The following is a 22,578-nucleotide window of genomic DNA, read 5'->3' on the forward strand; positions in this document are numbered from 1 at the left end:
CATCATGGGAGATGGACAGCGAGTGTGATGGGACATCTTCCACAGGCACAGTAAGCATCCTCTTATAGCAGTGGTAGGCTGAGTGCTAGATCAATGGGAGCTGTGCTTTGGTGTTGAATACAGAGAGAGAAACTCTCCTTCTTTCTCTGCAGCATCCAGCAAGCACGGCTTTCATACACAGCAAATGTGTAAAGCTGACAAGCTCATTAGCAGCGTTACCGTTACAGTCAGGACACTCTGATGTACATAGAGAGCTTTTAGTTTACTGTCAGTTTATGGCTTAATCTAGATCTCAGTTGTGGTTATTAAAAGCAATTCACTGTATACTGTGAATAGGCAATTTAGTACACTCAGTGGCCTTACTGGTACAGTCCCCAAGCAGCTTTTTTACCAGTCATGCTAGCACAGATTTTGAATGGGGAAAGGCCAGAATTGTTGCTCAAATAGCATTTCAAATCAAGGTTAAAATTTGATAACAAATGTATCATAAAATGTTTGTTTATTTATTTATTTATTTTTTCTTCCATAAATCTTGCAAAAATGCTACCAATTTGAAGGCAATTTTGCATACTGTATATCTTTTATTCAGAGGACAAAAAGACATCTTAAACCAGTTCAAACTGTTTTGGTAGTCCTATCTGCTCTCTCAAGCTGGTCTGTTTTTGGTTTTAGAGAGGTTTGGACATTTATCAGCTGGTTAGTAACCAAATTAATAAATCAGCCAAACACCAGCTTGGCCAGAGCTGCTTAAACTAGCTAAGAATGGCAGATCAGTTTAGGTTGACCTAAACTATTTTTCCCCCAGCAGGGAGCTCTAAATATTCAAAATGATTCATGAAATGAGAGAAATGTTAATAATTGTTTTTGTAATTTGCTGTGTAGAGCAGGGGTGGCAAACGTCGGTCCTGGAGAGCCGCAGCCCTGCAGAGTTTTGCTTCAGCCCTAATCAAACACACCTGAACAAGCTAATCAAGGTCTGAAGGGTTACCAGAAAGCAACAGGCAGGTGAGTTTTAATTAGGGTTGGAGCTGAACTCTGGTGGGCTGTGGCTCTCCAGGACCGGAGTTCGCCACCCCTGGTGTAGAGCAAAGGGATAATTCACCCAAAAATTAATTACTCACCCTCATGTTGTTCCAAACCTGTGAGACCTTCATTTATCTTCGGAACACAAATTAAGATATTTTTGATGAAATCCGAGAGCTTTCTGACCCTTTGACTTGCATAGACAGCAATGGAAACCTATATACAGAAGAGAAGAAATTGTAGAATAAAGTCATTATTTTTGTTTTCTTTGCGCACAAAAAGTATTCTCATAGCTTCATTAAATTACGGTTGAACCACTGATGTCACATGTCTATTTTAACAATGCCATTACTACCTTTCTGGGTCTTGACCACGGTAGTTACGTTGCTGTCTATGCAGGATCAGAAAGCTCTTGGATTTAATCAAAAATATCTTTATTTGTGTTCTGAAGATGAATAAAAGTCTTATGGGTTTGGAACGACACAAGGGTGAGTAATTAATGAGAAAATTTTCATTTTTAGGTGAACTATTGCTTTAGATTGAACGCTTTCATCTTAGTTAGAATTATGACTTTGAAGGACACTATGTAGACAGTAGGTAGCAAGGCTCAAGGTTTGTGTATGTTTTTTTTCAGACTGTTACCTTCTCTCTGCATTGCACCTACAGGTAACATGGGAAGGAATGACCTTATACACTGCTACATAAGCACAAACACACATGGCAATGGCATGTTTTATTCATAAGATGTTGTATGTAGTCTATATGGCTCCATTTACGCCTCAGTCATGAATGAGTTGACTGAGAGGCGACAACAATGAAACAGCTGGTGTGCTGAGATATTTCCATTTATGTTCAGATAAACCTTTGTTAGCGCTTTTCTATGTCCACTGCTGTTTGTATAGAGTGGTCGTGTGTGTGGCATATTAAAACAGATTTATTGTTTTGTGTTGCATGGGTGTGTGTGCATGAGTGTGTCTGAAGATGGATCCGTCTGTTCTCCCGAGTCTACTATTTGGGCCAAAGCGATCCTGCTCTCTCCTGGGATGGCCCTGAGAAGGAGACACATAAATAAGGACGTTTTACTTCCCTTTTGGAATGGCAAACACTTGGCTTGGCCATTTTTTTGTGAGTACATATTGCACTGACCAGTATATATCCAAGTATAGATTCCCTCTACGCTAATGGGCTCTTAGCGCTGTTAAAATCCACCCAAGTCATGCTTCGCTTTGCAGGGTTGTTTTACCATACAAAGACACAAGGCTTATGGTAATGTTAACTAAAGACTTTGTCGATTAAGTTACAGTAACAGATCTAGACTTGCTGCTGATTGCGGGCGGTTTGTGACACAACCAATCAGCTTGATTGATTGGCTCTCTCTGCACTCTCAGGCAAGCTGATTGGCATGTTAACGACATCAGCATGGAAAGCCGCAAAGTCAGGCCTGCATTTCATGACAGTTAGCTGACCGTCCTAAATGTTTTAGGCCATCTTGTGGAGTTTTTTTGGGGCTGAGATGCTTAATTTGTTTCTGCTTAAATTGATCACACTGCGCAGTTCTGCTGATCTTTTCTCTGTGTGTGGCCCAGTACAAGCTTGATCGATGGAATGATATAATCCAACAAACCCTTTAGCCTTCAAATATAGTCACAGACAAACACTGAAAACCCTTAAAGAGTCAATTAGATGGTTAAATGACCCAACAGAAAGATAAATGCATAGCACAACATAAAAATCCATCAACATCAGTCCCAGCAAGGCAGGTAATTGCATTAGCCTTTGAGTGGACCCATCTGTCCGTGGCTAGTGTGAATCCTGACTCGTGAAATAATAAATCAGCGGAAAAGCAAGTCTGTCAGGTGTTTCACAGACTCGGGCCATGGTGATTTGCGTGCCGTGGGGTCTTCTACTACCTTGAGCGTGCAAGCATGACAACAACAGATGCTTTTTGTCTCTTCGTCCCCCACGGCTTGTCTTTTGTTTGTCCTTGACAGCTGAGAAAGCATGAAGGATTTCCTTTGTTCAGTCAAGTGCAGTTGTAACTATTGCGAGACACCTCCCTTCTGATAAATGGTTTGGAAATGGGCGCCCAGAATCTGTGAATTCTTCTAGATTTTGTTTAATGAGCATTTATATTCAGTTGTTAATTAGCAGAAAATAAGTGTTCTGTATTCTTTGTTGTAACATTGCTTTTTGTCTAGCCACTTCATATTTATAATGAGAGACAAGACAGGAAATGGTGGCAGGATTAGGGGTAATAGGATTGGAATATATGAGAGTGTTTGGTCTCTTGAATTTTGACCATTTCATGCTCTCGGCTGGTCAGGTTTGTTGGCATGTCATGTAGATGACACTAAATGACATACATTACTGTTCAAAAGATTGTGGATTTTATTAGATGTTTTCTAATAAAAGACACTTTTATTTAGCATTAAAGGGATAGTTCACCCAAAAATGAAAATTAGCCCATGATTTACTCACCCTCAACCCATCCTAGGTGTGTATGACTTTTTTCTTTCAGATGAATAAAATCTGAGTTATATTAAAAATACTGTGGCTCTTTCCAGGCTTTTGAATGGCAGTGAATGTGGGTCGAGATTATGAAGCCCCAAAAAGTGCATCCATCCATCATATAAAGTACTCCACATGGCTCTGGGGTGTTAATAAAGGTCTTTTGAAGTAAACCGATGCAATGTATATTAAACATTTTATAAACTGTTATCTCTACACTCTTAAAAATGTTGGGTTGTTTCAAACCAACTTTGGGTCAAATATGGACTAACCCAACTTTTGTGTTAAAAATTTAATGTAAAAATTTAACCCAACAGCTGGGTTAGTCCATATTTGACCAAGAGTTGGGTTAAAACAACTGTCATATGTCATCTGCTGGAATGGATGGAATTTTTTTTGGAAGATGCCATCCAAATTACACAGTTGCGAATGTATATTATTATATTTTGTATGATAAACATGTAAAATCTGGGTTTTGGAGCAAAACAAGTAAGTTACCTTACTACCATGTTAGAAAAGGCCCTATAAAAATAAGCAGAATAATTGTCCTTACGCTTAGCATGTGTGGAGCATTGTCAGAAAGCTAATCCTTTCATACTGTCTCCATTATGCTCGACCTCATTCCTCATTGCAAACAAGCGCTGCCGTATATTGATCAGGACCTGCCACAAAACTGATTAGACACCTCTCCCTGCTCTCTGACTGCCATATCAATCCTGCCTACTCCACCACTATCAGCTCATATAAAGCTATCAGCTGACGCTCTGCATTAACTAGCACATAGCGCTTACATTAGCTGCTACAAATGAAGGTGAAGGGGACATATTTTTTTAGCCCATGGCTGCGTACGTATGTATTTAACTTATAATCTCTCACAGGAATTGTTTTTAATCACCTTCCGCTTCCATTAACTTGTTTATTTTTATTGCGTTACCAGTTTTGCGGGAGATTTTGGAAGGGCATTCGGCGTGGGCCGGGTTAGTCAGTGTGTGTGTTTATGCTGTGTTGTACAAAGGAGTTAATATGGTACTGTTTGCATGTCTCTGGGTTTCATGTGGTCCATATGGTGACTACTGAGATACTGTGGGGGAGAGAAAAAAAGCAGAGAGAAAGTAAGTGGTATGATGGCCGGCACTAATGAAACAGCCCCTGCAGTGTAGACACACAGCTACCTGTGCCGATTCATTGGATGACTCAGACAGCACACATCCTGTGAGACGGCCTGATATGGAAGAGAGCTCCAACCAAAATCACTCTACTATATCCTGCTCATTAACTTAGAGTTACGTACACTTATTCAATGGCCGGAAATTAAACATGCAGGGTAATGAGCAATATGCACAGCACTGTGTACTAATAATTGTAAAAAGTGTTTAGATTGTAATAAAGGTCATATATTATTAAAGGCTTTGCAAAGTTCCAAACCTGTCTATTAAGTGTCCTGTAATATGGTAGTCATAACGTTATAATTATTATGATCACATAGTAATAACTGTTATATTATATTATATTATATTATATTATATTATATTATATTATATTATATTATATTATATTACAACTTAAAATGTTTGGGGTCTGTAACATTTGAAAATGTTTTTGGACAAAGTTGCTTATGCTCACCAAGACTGCATATATTTGATCAAAATACAGTAATTATTTTTGTGATTACATTTTTTAATGTACATACATTTTTATAACCGTTTTCTATTTTAATATCTTTTAAAATGTAAAGTATTTCTGTGCTAACAGAGCTGCATTTTCAGGATCGTTTCTCCAGTCTTCAGTGTCACAATCCTTCAAAAATTATTCTAATATGCTGATTTGGTCCTCAAGAAATATTTCTCATTATTAATGTTTATGCCAGCTGTGCTGCTTAATATTTTTTTTTTTTAAAACTATGATCCATTTTTCTTCACGATTCTTTGAATAGACACACAAAATAACAGCTTTTATTTTAAATAGAAATTTGTTAACACATTCAACTGATTCAATGTGCCATTGCTTAAAGTATTAGTAATTTCTTTAAAAATACTTTTAAAAATAGTGTATATAAAATGCATTAATATTATAATTTTTTTTATTACTACCTCAGCCACTACTACTACAATGACTACTACTATTAATTTAATGTTATATAATATTATTAATAATGACAAAGGTAATATTGTATATAATTATTATTATGTCTTGAGTTTGCTGGTTTGGAAATGTAAATGTATAATGCACATAAAGAACACATTATTTCTCCCATAAATTTATAACAAGTTAATATATTATTGTTTTAATATGAACTGTTAGTATAATACTTGTGATGAAGGTCTTGATGATGACCTTTTTAGATATATAAATGAGATAATTCCATATAGGCATTAATATTTTATAGATTTATTTGTCAAGTCTTTATTTTGTCACATTCACTGTGCAAGAATAAGTCGACAGTTCTATGCTCTAAAAGAAGTTAACACAGAGCTCCAAGACTCCCTGTGACTACAACAGCAATTGAAAAATTCAGGATGTTAAAAATGTCAGACGTCTGCTGTCACAATTACATAACTGTGTAGATTTACTGTGCGTCCAAATGTGTTTCTTTTCATTTGATTTCTCTGAGGTGAATATAAACATCATATTTTCGAAAAGACAGACTCTAGTACATGTTTGTATTTTTCAATATTATATGTCTGTGGAGAGACAGCAATGGGCGGTGCTGACAGGCAGGCAGCTTGTGCTTGTTTTCTCAGTACCTACTTATCTTACTTAACTGAAATCCAGTTGGTTTTGCTGAAATTGTGTAAACTGTGTTGTTTGAGAAACGTGAGTTTGACATTGCAACGTTGGCTTAAAGGGTTACTCCACCGCGAAATGAAAATTTTGTCATTAATCACTTATCCCCATGTCATTCCAAACCCGTAAAAGCTTTGTTCGTCTTCGGAACAAAATTTGAGATATTTTGGATGAAAATTGGTAGGCTTGAGACTGTCCCATAGACTGCCAAATAAATAACAGTGTCAAGGTCCTTGACACTGTTATTTATTGATGAGAGTTGTGGTGTGACTGTTCGTACAAACCAATAGTAGAAGGGGGCAGTGTTCGGGAAACCTGTCTGGAAACAATCTTTTGCTGTATGGCTCGGAAAATATGAGTTAACATTAATCCAGGAATCTGTGATTGATATAGTCCATTATTAAGAAGTTTTACCTGTCCTTAAGAAGTTTTACCTGTCCACAAATGGGGACAGCGCCTTATGATCATCTACTCTAAATGTAGCCAGTCAAATGACAGGCCAGCAGGTGTCCTGTCGGTGTAGATGGCTGTAATTGAGGCAGAACTATGCAGAGAGACAATGCAGAATGAGGAGGGGGGCTGAGTATGTCTCCGGAGGGTGTGATCCTGCGTAATTCCCACCTAGCTCCGCTCGGCCTCGGTGTGCAGCCCCCCGGTCGCCTATTAAGAACTGCTCGGGTAGCTGTGGGGAGTCTGGATTCATTACCGAAGTTGGACACAGACAGAGCACAGAAGTTCACCTCATTCTTCCTCTTCCTTCACTGCAGGTGGAAATTCATATATAAAGTGGACATACCTGGGGTGTGCTCTGGTGTGGAACTGAGACGCAGTGGTTAGTGAAGCAGAGCAGCATGATATTAAGATCTTTGAGCTGAACAGACTGTACCTACAGCTGTCTAGAGACACTCGCCCACGGAAATGACCTGAATTACCTCCAAAAAGCCCTCATAGCTCATTCGGACTCAGCTTTCTTAAAAATTGGCTGTCAGCCGATTCAAAAATTTTATTCAGTTAAATAGATGATATGACAGCTGCCAAGTAGTCTATTTTAAAAAGTTAATACAAATCAATAAAATAAAAATTAGAAATAGGAAATTGTAATATATAATATTAATCTATAGATAATCTAATCTATATATATATATATATATATATATATATATATATATATATATATATATATATATATATATATATATATATATATATATATATATATATGCCAGCTTTATAAATAAATGAAATCTCAATTAAATATAAATTACAATAAATTTTTGTCATGTCACAAGACAGTCTTTATTATGCAGTAAAACTCCAAAATAGTTTAATTTAATAAATGCGTATGCTATGCGTAATTTACTTATAAAGCTATCCAGTTACTTGTTACAAGAATTTTTTGTCAAACATCACAAGACAATTTTCATTATGCAGTAAAACCCAAAAATGTCACAGGCATTAGTAACCATCATCTTTTGTCTCCTCCTCTAAATCTGGTAGGAAACGGGATTCATTCTGTCTGTGGGAATAAGGAGCTCGAAATATATCAATAAATTATTTAAAGAGCTGCTTTTCTCCGTGCAGTAATTTACAATTCTATATTTAACATCCGTTTGTTTGAGCATTATGGCTCATAGATATATCTTCATATCCCAGAAACACCCCAGCATAGACAAAATGATGAACTGTCTGCTGTCTGACATATTTAGCTTCCTGAAATATTCAATTGCCTTTTTAGTCACAGGCTGTCTTGGAGCTCTGTGTAAACCTCCTCTGTTGCACAGAAACGTCGACTTATTTTCATTCTTGTCTAGCTATAATGCAAGACTTGACATAAAATAAATCTACACAATATCAATTCCAAAATGGCATAAACCCATCCTCATGTCAATCAAGTTTTCAATCAGAGATGATTAAAATGACATAATAATACTTTAATACTGTAATATTTGGCCGCATGTGTTTAGACATTTTGTTTTGCTTACCTATTGCCCATTTTGTAATTTCAGAAGTATTTTTTTTAATGATTTTTTGAAAAAAGATTATTTTTCTTTGTGAATTATGACTGTATTTGTTGCGATTCAATAACAAACTGGTTTGAAAGAGTCATTCGTTTGTGAATCAGACTATGCTGGTTGCTCTGTTGTGTTTTTGATTCATCAATGAATCATTTTACGGGAGTCATTTGTTCATTATTTGAACTTTTGTTTCGCTGAAGAACTGTTTTGAAAGTCATTAGTTGGTGAATTGGATTTCACAGGTCAATGTTAATAATGCATACAGCTTTAATAACTGATTATTTTTTAATATCTAGGTACCTGTCTGTTGGCCAGTGAAACTGTTATCTATTCTTCATTCATTGTCTGTGCTTCAGTGGCATTGTCTGCTTATTTGTAACAATTTTAGCTAAATTCCTTACCAAAAAACTGTAAAGAGCAATAGCTGATTCTTCTTCCAGGATGAGAGAGAAATTATCAGGATCTTCTTTTATCTTTTATGAGTGCTGTCTGGTATAGTAGAGGTTAAGCAGAAACTGATCAACAAACCTTCAAAAGGATTCTCAAAGCTTTGATGAGTCCACTTCCTCTTTCTTATGGATCAATAGGGGCGTAAAGGAGGCCGTGGCGAGCCTCGGTAGAATCATCTGCTGAACCTGAGCTCAACCTTTGGAGAGTGAACCGTAACCACATAAGCCAACGGATTCTGAAATGAAACTTTTCCTCCTAATGTGATAGACAATGTTTTCAAAGGGTTATCAGGCATAGGCTTTTCTTTTTATCGAGTTTTCTTCTTTGCTGTGATGTTTGATGCTTCAATTTGCAGTACAATTTTCACACCTTTCCAAGTGAGCTGTTAGCCTCTTACAAGTAACCGCTGAAAGGCTAGACAATACAAAGGATAAGAGTAATGATATAACAGTGGAAAAGATGGTTAGGAGAAAAGGCAAAGCTTATGCTACAGTCAGTCGGAAATCTTCTCTAACAGCACGGATCTGATTCATATGCAGAGATCTTAGTGGAGGTATGTCTGTCAAAAATTAGCATGTCACTATAAAAATAACCACTACCAAAAAGCATTTGGCAAACAGACCTGGGCTGAGCATCCACTGTATTTAAATTCTAGTTCATTTCGTGAGTTTGAATTAAATTTGAATTGAGGAAGCCAAAGAATGCAGAATTGATATTGCATGTATTGGAATAAAGTATCTAAATTGAAAATAATTTGAAATTCGAATGAATTCATATACATTCAACAGTATTTTTAACTAGACAAGCACAAAGTTTGATCGTTTAAAGACAAGGACAAAGGTTGATCGTTTATAGGCAGGTTGGAAGGGCACTTATTTATTTATTTAATTATTTAGTTGATTTTAATTATTATTATTATTATTATTAACCATTTTTTTTTTTGCATTTACATTACCATTTAGAAGTTGAAAGACGTCTCTTATGCTCACCAATGCTGCATTAATTTAATCAAAAATATAGTACATTACAGTATTACAGTATTACTGAGAAATAGTATTACTCTTTTTACTAGATTTTAAAATAGAATTTATTCCTGTGAAAATCATTTGAATATGTATGAGCTCAAGAAACATTATCAATGTTAAAAACAGTTTTTGCAGAAAAAAACTTCTTTTTTTAGGATTCTTTGATTAATAGATAGTTCAAAAGAACAGCATTTAATTAATTTTTTTTATAACATAAAAGCCTTTACAACTTTTGATCAGTATATTGTGTGCTTGCTGAATGAAAAAAAAATAAAAACTACATTTGAGAAAAAAAAAAAAAAAAAAAAACTACATTTGTAGCCTACTATAATAAAACCATGGTAAATTTTGTTTACAAAATGTGCGGGTCAATAGACTTTTGAAAGAATTTAAAGACGTTTCAGCTCAAATTCCAGTTCAAGTTTCTATGGGGTTCAAGTTAACAACCCCCGTAAGAAGCATATATATATATATATATATATATATATATATATATATATATATATATATATATATATATATATATATATATATATATATATATAAACTACCCAAAAGCTACTATACAATACTTTGTACTTCCTTCCAGCTTAGTATGCAGCACAAGTTGTATTGTTAGGCTCAGAGCAGTTTTCCACAATTGAACACACGCACATGCACACGCACATGCACACGCACACGCACACACACACACACACACACGCACACACACACACACACACACACACACACACACACGCACACACACACACACACACACACACACACACATCTCTCTCTCTCTATATATATATATATTTTTTTTTTTCTGATTTCGACTCACTTCAAAACCCATTATGCAGATCAAAAATTAACAAATAAAGGTCTGGAATGTGTTTGGTACACAGCGTTTTAGCAAGCGCCCCTGCAGTTTATCTTAACTCTATCTCAAAGCCCTAGCAAATGGGAAAAATAAATGCATTTGATTAAGTTTAATTTTATATCATGCCGCAATTGGGCCCAAAGGTTCTTTGGGAAAATTTTCAAAAACTGTGTTGACATCTTGCGAGAAGTTTGAAGTAAGTGAAATATAAAACAGAATACTTACTTCAAAATAGTCTGATCTCTAAAATTATGTTTTCAAAACCCATAGTTGCATTTTTTGACATTAAAATATAATGAACATGGAAGCTATAGGAAACCTTGGTGGTGGTATTTGCTGTGGCAGTTGCTCATGCTAAGGTAATTGTTAGTGCTACAGACCTGAATGTGTATTTTGTATTTTTTTTTTGTATTTTTTTAAGAGGAGGTGTGCTTTTACTTCTCTAAGTAATCAGACTTGGACAATTTTTAACTGGGGGTTGTTTAAAAGGGAGAAAAGTAATAGACTTACAGTACATTAAAGCAGCACCATGTGATATGAGGTTAAATTATTATGCTTCAACTCAGTTATAAAAGTTCTCAAATGCTGTGTGTGTGTCTGTAAGCATCGCGTAATAATTATTATGGCTGGATATCATGCCTAACAGCAGATGAATGTCTGGAGAGAGGTTGCTGACTCTTCTCTGGAGCTGTTGCCCATAGTCTGTCCAGGCTGTTTATGAGCTAGCATGGGCTAACAGGGCTTAAACACTGGCACCATTTCCCAAGCTAAGGATGAATCATTCCTGGCATGTTCTCTCGCCTGCTATGTCTTTGTGATGACATTGATCTCCATGAATATTTGCCCAGATGCATGTTGGGAGTTAATAATAGCAGAGCAGCTACGACAAGGTTCGGCATGTCCCCAGGAGCGAGTCCTCCTCCCTACCGAGCATGATCTGGACTACTTAACACCGGCTGTACGTCACTTCGCACTCTCACTAATCTGGTCACATGCAGTGTGAGACTTTGTTCTGCGAAAAAAGACGCATCCACAAAGTCAGACATGCTTTTGCATTTGATGTGTGGATAATGTGGAAAGGTATAGTGACTTTTATAGTTCACCCAGAAAATTGACAGTATTCACTCACCTTTGTGTCGTTGCAAAGCTGTATGACTTATTTTCTTCCACGGGACACAAAAATGGGGTTTGTATAGTGTTCCGGTCGCTGTTTTGCATGAAATCACTATGAACAAGCACTGAAGCTTTGATGATTCAAAAAGGACACTAAAGCATCAAAGTACATTCTAAAAAATAAAGGTTCAAAAAAGGGTGGAAGATGCCATGGAAGAGCCATTTTTGGTTCCCCAAAATATTTAATTGAACAGTTCTTAAACAAACCATGTTTTTCTTACTTTGAAGAACATGCTAATAATCTAAGGACATTTTTTTCCATTATATATATATATATATATATATATATATATATATTATATATATATATATAAAGAACTCTTTGTGGAAAGGAAATTAAAAGGTTCCACAATTATTCAAGCTTCTTAATGGAACCGTACAGTAGATGCCAATAAAGACTCGTAAATTTTAAGAGTTCTTCATAAAAGTTTGCACTATATTACAATTCTTTTGAAGTCATGTAGTACAGTAGTTGAAATTTGAATAATTATTTCCTGAAAATTTGCTCCAGTGAGCTATTGACCACTGAACCTAGAGTCAGTGATTCAAATTTTGGGAAGCAAATCAGTCTGATTTCTGAACAGACCATTCAGATAAATGTTTTGATCCTTGTGCAAGCAATCCAAAAATCACTCTTGATCCGCCTGACTACTGGCTACTCTTGGTCAATATGAGCAGAACCCCTGATGTTGCTTACAGTCTGTCAGATTTATTGATTCATTTAAAGTGTCATATGATTCATTGAAAAGAACCAACTCAAATGAATCTTTTATTCACAAATCAGACATCTGCTGTTTATTTCATGAATCCCATAGAGAGCTAGGATGGATGACAAGATTGTCTGTAAATAATGATTCAGATGTCAGTCTGTTCTTACACAAAACTATTAAATGACTTCAGAAGACTTGGAATATAGTGCATTATTCACATAAACCCATTTTATGGAATCCTTTTTGAAGCTTGATAGCTTCAGTTCCCATTATATAAAAGCATGCAAAAAGCATGCAAAATGTTTTTCAAATGTTCTTGTTTGTGTTCTGCTGATGAAAGAAGGTCATATGAGTTTGAAACAAGTAACTGAAGACTGATTTTTTATTTTGCATGGACTGATCATTTAAAGTGAAATCCCCATTTGTATACAATGTTTTGGGGGTCTGTGACCGTAAGCCAAAAATAAATGCAGAGCAGAGAATACTTTCATTCCAGCTCATGGTTCAACATACAGTACACACATATACACACACAAATATGCTCCTAGTTCATTAAGTGTAACGGTCTTATAGTTGAACGGCGATTCCTTTACCACACAATTACAGCCAAGCACGTTGCTTTCCCTCGGTCTGGATCATTGAAACCCAAAACAGGTTGGTTCTTATAGCTGTAATTTTCCTCCAGTGAGCTCTGAGATCCTCTGGGATGTATTTCATATTGTAAGCCACCCTCTTAAAATTCCTAATCTCCCATTGAGGCAACATTGTTCTCTCCATCTTCCTGACACTATATTAGAGGCCTCAGCAGAAATCAGCCAATATGTATTCTGACCTCATTTGAATACATCTTGACAGTGTTTCCCATTTGGAAGTCCTTCAGCCAGATGCAGATGCAAGGTGTTGACCAGGCGTGTAAAGTATTTGTTCTTCATTACTTGTACTTTTTGGAGAATTTGTACATTATTGGAGTACTTACAGGCAATTACATTCATGCATTTCATTCAACGTTTTAGTACAAAGCACATATTAAGCATTTCATCATGGCTTCTTTCCTCTTTTTATCCATCTTAGTGTGCTTACAAACCAATCGAATTATGCCCCAGTTTAACTTTTTAAACCAATGATATCCATTTATTGTAAAATGTATTTGCACACAACTGAGATCACTGGTCTTTGTAAAGAATCTCATCTCATAATTTACCACAACACAGCCTTTGACCTTAAGCAATAGATTTTAATTGTAGGTATTGTTGCATAATGTGCAGAAACTTGATTAAAATGTGAATACAGTCAGTGGTGAGTCTGTGTTTAAATAGTAGCTCCTGATTTAGCTCTATTTCAATCACTAGTATATACTTTATTGCAATAAGTATATATTTTATGAAAATGTGGGTGGGTTTAGTGGGTCGGGTTTTCTCGAGCCCCTGCCCCTTTAATGTGCCCCCGGTCTGCGATTTGTACCGAGGGGGACAACCCCCCCCCCACACACACACCACACCGACCGCGATTTACACCTCTGTTGTTTGCTGTGACTTTAGTTTTCATTTGTGACATCCATAAAGGATGGAGAGCAGACTGGTACTTCACATCACATCTGGAAACCCAATGGAGCGATAGGCAAGACTCGTCACACTGCATTTTCATTCTTTCTGATGGTGTTACTGATGTGATGGGTCTTACCACAATGCGAGCTCTAGAGCTTTAGGTGTCTAGGTGTCTGGATTTGCTGTGGGAACAGAAGGCTCCAGTAGAACAGAGGAACTGTTGGTACTGGAAAGATAAGAATTGCTTGACGGGTCCATTGTGAGTTTACTAGGCTTTAAATATCTTGACTGGGCAGATTAAAGTATAGTGTATCCTGCCATTTAACGTATTGCATATTGAGTTTTACATGCCATACCGATCTGAGCCTCCTACTTACGATGATATCTTAATAAGTGACGGTTTAATATGCTACACTCCCTTGAGAGTTGAAAAATACCCATGCCATTGTGCCTCATTGTGATGACCATGCCAACGCTAATGTGCCTCTACTGTTACGCACCCTACTTTTCTTATCATGACAGACCAGATAAGACTATCCAGAGCTCTGTGACAAATTCATTTTTAGCAAATTATCTTTCAGGCATAATAGTATTGAGACCCACACTGCCCCTCGATTCCTTTTAACAATCAATTAATGCCCACACAGGTTTCTTCCCACAGAAGTAACAGAGGGCTCACTGGAGGTCTGAGGATGAATTAAACCCCTCTCCTTCAGCTTCCTGTCACTAATGGGCTGTTGGTTTCAGGTTGATTGTACTGTGCATGGATGCTCCTCTTAGCGATTTCCTAGATTACTACACTGTAAAAAATTCATATAGTTTATATTTTCCCACACTGACAATCTAATGCATAATAAAAAACAACAACAAATAAATATAACATTTTCTAACAAATATGATTCATATATATATATATATATATATATATATATATATATATATATATATATATATTCTATTTTATTGTGTTCATTTATATTTGTTACTTTATAAATGCCCTTTATGTATAGAATATTATTTCATTGTGTTTTGTTTATTCATTTTATTGCATCTATATTTGCTATTTTTTAAAGCCCTTTGTATAGAATAGTATTTTATTTAGCATTTTTATTTTTTGTTGCATTTATATTTGCAACTTTTTAAATGCTCTTTATGTATTGATTAGTATTTTATTTTTGTACATTTTAATGCATTCATTTTTACATTTCTTTACATGCCTTTTATGTATAGATTTAGTATTTTATAGTTTTATAATATATATATATATATGAACAAACACAAAACTGAAAATAGTGCGACAGCCCCTCACGGACAACTGTTGTGCACAAACAAAACAACATAAAATCCAGGCTTGGTCCTTTCTCGTCCTTCACTGTTGTCGCTCCTCCTTTTATCCTTCCGGAGCTCCTCCGTTGGACTTGAGACGGTGAGTTGCACAGGTGTCGCTCATTATCAATTATTCCACCGGTCTCACTCCGTTCCCACGGCTCTCTGCCACGCCCCACTCATCACAAGATATTTAATATAAAAAATTACTTCTGTGATGCATGTTTTTTTTATATATAAAAAAATAACTTCTGTGATGCATGTGTGTGCTTTCGCAGCTGGACAAATAAGTAGGCAAATTAAACCAATTGGAGGAAACTGTTTTAAGGGTTTATTCTCCACAAGGCCAAAAGTGCTCAGTATATATACAGTGCTCAGTTGTAGAAACATTCACATACAAAACAGTGTGTCTAACACTGTCTTTGTGCTGCTGTTGTAGTGTGTGCACAAATAAAATAAAATGATCTTGAGATTTTCACATGGTGAATCCCTAATATAATTCCTCTCGTTACGTATTATTAGGTGTTTTAATTAGTAAGGAATTCTTGTTATGGTAGGCAGATGGCGGAATCCTTGCTCTTTTGCTAAAGTCACACTAATTAAAATTCTTGGAGAAGCTGTTTCTCTCCAGAATACCTAATAAGGCGCCTCAGCTCAGAAACTAATAAGAGACCTGATGCCTTGACAACGGCCTCACCTTGAAACTTCACTGAGTCATTTTCTTGCAGATAACCTCCGAGGGTCTTCCAGGATCACGGCAGAGGCAGGAACGGAGAGACGTTATGAGCTCTTGAAAGAATGCTATCATGGATTGACATTGCTCTCATCAGGGCCATCTGAATATTTATTGGATATCTGGGTTTATATTCATTCCCAGGTAAAAAAGAAGAGGAGAAGGAAATAATTGAGTAATTTACTACAGTATTTGGCCAGCCGCTCTGGATATTGAATCGCTTGGGAGTACCCGCAATGAAAATGTTGCCTCAGGCTTTTCCTTATGCTTGTCCTAAGCTTTTAAGTGTTAGGCTTCCTGCTCTGATGTAACACTCAAAGAAACTGTTTGAATGTGGGTTATTGGAGGGTTTGGGACAGTGCAGGCTTTTTTCCCCCTTGACTAACACTGCACAAATTTGTCAGCCAAATGCCTCCCATCTAAGCCATGAGTAAATTCTTCTTTGAAAAGTTCTTTGAGGTCTATTTGAGGAGAGGGCTGTGATTTGTAAAAAAAAAAAATTCTAATGAAAACTGTGAATCTGCCTCTATGCAGCATAAGTGCTGGTTCACACAGAATATGTTTTTTCATTCCACTGGGCAACTTTTCCATTTTTTTTTTCTGTGCACATGCAAGATTTGACCACTTTGCTCATATCTTGCATATTTTGCAATGTCTCGCAAATGACACGGCTTTCAGAAAACATCACACGTTTTAAGATTGTATGTTTTAACCCCCATTTAACAGCCCTCGTGTTACGTTTTTCAAAGCCTGAGACTACATTTTGACTGCGGCATGTTAATTAATTAATTAATTTATTTTTTGTGAATATTCTGCAAATAGTAGTTGGACTCAACCAACAGCATTGGAGATAATAGGTATGTTTACATGGACACTTTTTGCTTCCATCGGAAGGAATTCATTCTGATTGACGAATCCGAACGTAGTGTTTACATGAATGCTAAATAAAGTGATAGGGTTGATATGCGTCCTTATATGTCACAAGCTTCTGATCGGATTTACTCTTTTGTCATGAATATACAGAGTTTCCCGCTGTTGTCGCAAACTGTTTTAAAAAGCATACTTGATATTTATTTACTTTGGGTCTTAATTAGGTCGATGACCAGAACATGAACTGTTGTGCTGTGCTGCTTACTTTATAAAGCAGTAAAAGTGCACCTTCCTACACCCAAAACCAGTCGTCTGTGAATGATAGTCTTAAACAAGGACTAGCGGGATGTCGTGCTGCTCCACTTCACAGACACTGAGAGAAAGGGGAGTTTTATTTTGTAGTGACGGTAATTTATTTTATTTTATTTTATTCACCGGGAAGAACAAGTCGTGCGTCATACGTGATTACACTATTTTTACGTCACTGCACATGTTACAAAATTAACATTTACACAAGGAATAAACCACCCCTTACAATCCGATCGAAATCTGAATCGGATCTGGCCAATTCAGTCTGATTGATGTTACATGTGACTTTTTATTCTAATTGTGCTTCTAGTCCTGTTACATTCGGATTAGTAGGGTCCATGTAAACACAGCTACTGTTGATTACCACACTTATAATAAAAATGAACAAGGCTAATTCATAAATGTTAAAATACTCACTGTTTCAATAGTATAGATACTAGTGGTGGATGAAATATAGGTAGACATGATTAACCATTAGAAATTTGTCAACTGGTGTAGATTTGGACTATCGTCTCTATCATGATTACACGTGATGTTGCTGTGTTACGTGGTCATGAAACCTTGTCGTTGGCATCCATTTTTAAATATTGCAGTTTCAAAACAAGTGATTTTAAACCATTGCAAGGCAATCAGCAATGAAAGAGAACTAATTTCGCTATATCCGCATGCTGTCTGAGAGGAGCCTGCACATGAAGATGGTTATTTTTGCCGCTTTATAGGCCATGAATGGTTAAATACACACTTGTATGTGTCAAAATTCCTGTCTTTGGAAGTAACCTTGTAATTACAGTAGGCCTTATTTGAATGCAAATAGCTGAGAAAGAAAACAGTTGACAGTATATTGGATCCAGGCAGCACTTAAAGTGAAAGCTAATATTCCTGCTGTCTGTCATTCATTTTAATTAAACAACAAAAAAGAAAAAAATGTCCCACTGTTCTTTACTAAATTGTTTTTAGAACTTTATTAGGGAAAAATATATGTTTAGTTTACACAGTGAAGAATATGCAATGTTTGTATTCATTTGATTACTTTATACGATGCATGCAACATTTTTATTTTTTTTGTTCTACTGTAGTTTTTTTGTTCTATTGCTTGTTATTACTTTTCTGTTCTTTTTCAATCGCTGACTGTTTACCTGTCTTCAGTGAGCTTTTTAAGTTAGGCTAGTATTAGTATTTATTTATTTATTTATTTATTTGTGATATTGACACTGGTGACAAGAATTATGAAATTTATATGGTATCGAAATTTTTTATATCATGAAGACCTTACTTAAAGCAAAAATAACTATATAGTGATATATATATACAGTGCCCTCCATAAGTATTGGAACAGTTAAGACAAAATTGCTTTCTCTGCTGTGGAGTCAAGACATTTGCAAATATTATTAAAAGATGAATATGCGACAAAACTACATAATGTCACATTTTATTATTTCTTTCAACACATACATGTTTTACCAAATAAAAAGGACAGCACTTTTAGAGTTCATCCCACTATTTGATGTGAGCATAAGTATTGGAACAGTTGAATTTAAGGCAGGTGTAAACGATTAAATGCTAAGATCCCTTAAATGCAGATCCCTTGCATGCAATCAGAGCAGTGAGTCTGCAACCCAAAGACATCACCAGACTCTTGGTCTTATGCTTTGAAATGCTTTCCCAAGCGTTTAATGCTGCCAATTCCAACTGTTGCTTGTTTTGGGGAGTTTCTGTCTTAAGTCTCCTCTTCAGCTGGTGAAAGTAATGTTCAATCGGATTTAAATCTGGAGATTGATTTGAGCAATCTAAGACTTTACATTTCTTTGCCCTGATAAAGTCCTTGACTGAACTGGCAGGGTGTTTTGGCCATTGTCCTGATCCAATATGAAGTGCTTTCTAATGAGTTTGGTGGCATTTTCTTGAATACTGGCAGCCAAGATGATTTTGTACCCTTCCAAATTAATTCTGCTACTGCCATCATACATTAAGTCATCATTTAAATTAAGAGGTCCTGTTCTAGAGACAGCCATGCATGCCCATGCCATGACACCACCTCCACCAAGCTTTACAGATGAGGCTGTATGCTTAGGATAATTCGCAGTTCCCTTTTTTCTCCACACTTTTGCTTTCCAATCACTTAGATAAAGGTTAATATTTGTCTCATCGGTCCATCAACTCAGTTCCAAAACTCTGCTGGCTCACATTTGTGAAGAATCTTGCCTTTCTATTTTTGTTGCTGATCAGAGGTTTGCATCTTGCTGTATAGCTTCTGTAATTCTGTGTCAAATTCTCCTGCGGACTGTAAATTGACAGAGCATCACCCCAAGTTTCTGGAGGTTGTTGGTGATTTTACGGACATGTATTTTAGAGTTCATTTTCACAGCTTTTATGATTTGTCTGTCATCAACTACTGTTGTTTTTCTCAGCCGATCAGGTCGCCGTTGGTTGCTGATGTCGCTGATAGTTTCCAAACTCTTGATTTTTTTCTTGATGTTTTTTTTTTTTATTGTTGTTATTGTTTTCTTCTTCTTTTTTTATAATAATTGTTTGTTTTTTTTTTTTAGTTGTTTTCTTCATCTTCTTCATCCTGGTTTGTGTGTGTCATCATCGAATGCAAGACTTAGAATGCAGAAGCAATGGATATAACTGATAAAACACATTCCCTGCTTTTAATATCTGAAGTATTAATCCAACAGCTGAACACTTAAAAAGACCTGTGAGGCAACTGTTCCAATACTTATGCTCACATCAGATAGGGAGATGAAACTCTAAAAGTGCTGATCTTCTTAGCTGGTAAAACATCTTTGTGTTAATTCACCCAAATAATAAAATGTGACATTGTGTAGTTTTGTCTCATATTCATCTTGTAATCGTTTTTACAGATTTCTTGACTCCACAACAAACAGAACAATTTTGTCTTTACTGTCCCAATACTTAAGGAAGACAATGTATATATACTGTATATCATTACTCATATCGTGATATAAGATTTTGATCATATAGCCCACCCTAATAGACACAAAATCTGTTAACATGATATTAGTGTGGAAATTAATTTTTATACTTTTTATCTAATTTAACAAATTTGTTGACATGACTCTAAAACAGCCATAGAAATGACATTTTAATTTAAATGTATTATTTGATGTTTCAAGTTGATGAAAGTGCTTTTTTAAAATAAAATTAATTCCATCGTAATTGCCTCAATGTAACCTTCATGTATTTTTGTTCTATGTCACAAATTCTATTGATTAAAAATTTTTTTTTTTTTTTTTTTTTTTACCTGCAATCTGCTATTGTTAAAACTTACTAAATGTCATTATATTGGATTCTCCACATCACTTGTGTCAGATGTCTCAACCACCTTTGACATCAGATGTTTGAGATATCTGACAGGGAAATCATGCTCTGTGTAGGTTTGCAAGGTTCTGATATATTCCTGTCACACAGTTTAAACTCCTTTGCTGAATACCAATTGAAGTGTGAAATTTTGACAATCTTCCTGGGCCATAATTTCACAATTAGAAAGCAAGGCACAATTTGACTCCACACACAAATCTTCGGAAAAACGTCACTAACAACGTAAACGTAAAACCCCCGCACAGATATATTATAATCTGGACCACTCTCAAGGATAACGATGGAATGTTTCTTGCGTCGCCATTAGATTTTGTTAGGGTGCAGTAAACAACATTTACTGAGTGCTATTACATACAATTCAAACTATGTGTAGTTCAGAACAGTTCACAGGATATAAATCACCACTATTTCTGTGGGACACATGCTATCGATTACCACCATGGGAACATAAGTTAATTTAGCTGCCACACTTCAAGGATACATTTTGTAGTGGTGTTGCAGCAAGCACTGACAAATTAATACAGACAAAAGCCAAAGCAGCTGCCTCAAGGGTTGAATGGCGAAGCTGGAGGCAACCTGCGTAACATTAAACATTGTGTACTGTAATAAACTTTATAAATATTGCATGTCCCAGAACACTTTTTAAGAAGTGAATCTGTTTGTGCTTTGATTATAACTTCCTACCTTGAAACAATAAAAGGCCCAATGCTCCTTCAGAGATTCTCACACTGAATAGATCCCAGTAGGAGAGTACACCTGATTGCACTTGAAATTGTGGGAGTGCATTGAACTGTATGAGGCACAAGAATTGTTTGAGGTAGTTTGGTTCATGTAAGGTATGGATTATTAATTATAAACACTGATGATTGCCCAGCTGAACTACAGTATTCCATGTTTTGACTACTGGCATCTCTGGTCCATTTAATATTAGCCAAGAACTCCACACTTAGACATGAAGAGATTGTTAAATATTGGCAAGTTTATTGGAAATGGTTGATTTCACAATAATAGAGTGGCATGGAAGAAAATATATAAAACATTCCATGTTGTGCCTCTGCTGAAAATAGAACAATTTTGCTCTCAGAAATGTATGTAGAAGTAATATGTAATTCAATTTTTTTCAATTTTCTTCAGAGGTAATATATATTGATTATTTCACAGCCATAACTTGATTCTGCTCATGAATATCTAGTTTAGTTGCTCCTATGTGGTTCAAACTAAATTCTGAGTATCTTTCAAAACTTTGGAAAATCCAGTCATTAGTTCTTCCTCAAAAACCTTGGTAAGCACAACTTTGTTTTGAAAGGTTGATACAGACCTATGCACAGTGTTTTCTGGAAACTGTCTAATAATAGCCAAGCAGATTAAAGCACAGAGGTCCAGATTTACTAAACAGGGCAAAGTAGCTTTAAAGCTCAATTCAATAAAAGTACCAATTGGAGGGGAAAATTCTGCATGTTATTTACTGACAATGTGCATATAAAAGAACACAGATGCTGCCAGATCATTTCCATAATGACCAGCCCAGTCTACCAAGAACAGCGCAAATTACCACCTGCTTTAAGACATGCCTATTTTGGGTGTTAAATAATGGTGCAAATACTAGTAATTTGATGAGCGCAAACATTAGTAAATGGTGTTGCGTGATACATTTTAATACTCTCCTCCCATAAATTTTGCATCTGAAAAGGAAAATCTTACATATTCAGTAAGGTCAAGTGCAAAAATTACTATGTGTACACACCTTTTCAGTGGTAATTCTTCACTGCGCATCTTTAGTAAATCATCACAGTACTATTTTAATACCAAAGATGGTTTGCGCAGGTGCAAGCTGTTAGTTAATCTGGTCCTAGATTAGGAAAGTGATTTTTGGCTTTAGATGCAGTATGCACTCAAAAATATGT

Source organism: Cyprinus carpio, chromosome B24 (assembly GCF_018340385.1).
Source record: "Cyprinus carpio isolate SPL01 chromosome B24, ASM1834038v1, whole genome shotgun sequence".
NCBI lineage: Eukaryota > Metazoa > Chordata > Actinopteri > Cypriniformes > Cyprinidae > Cyprinus > Cyprinus carpio.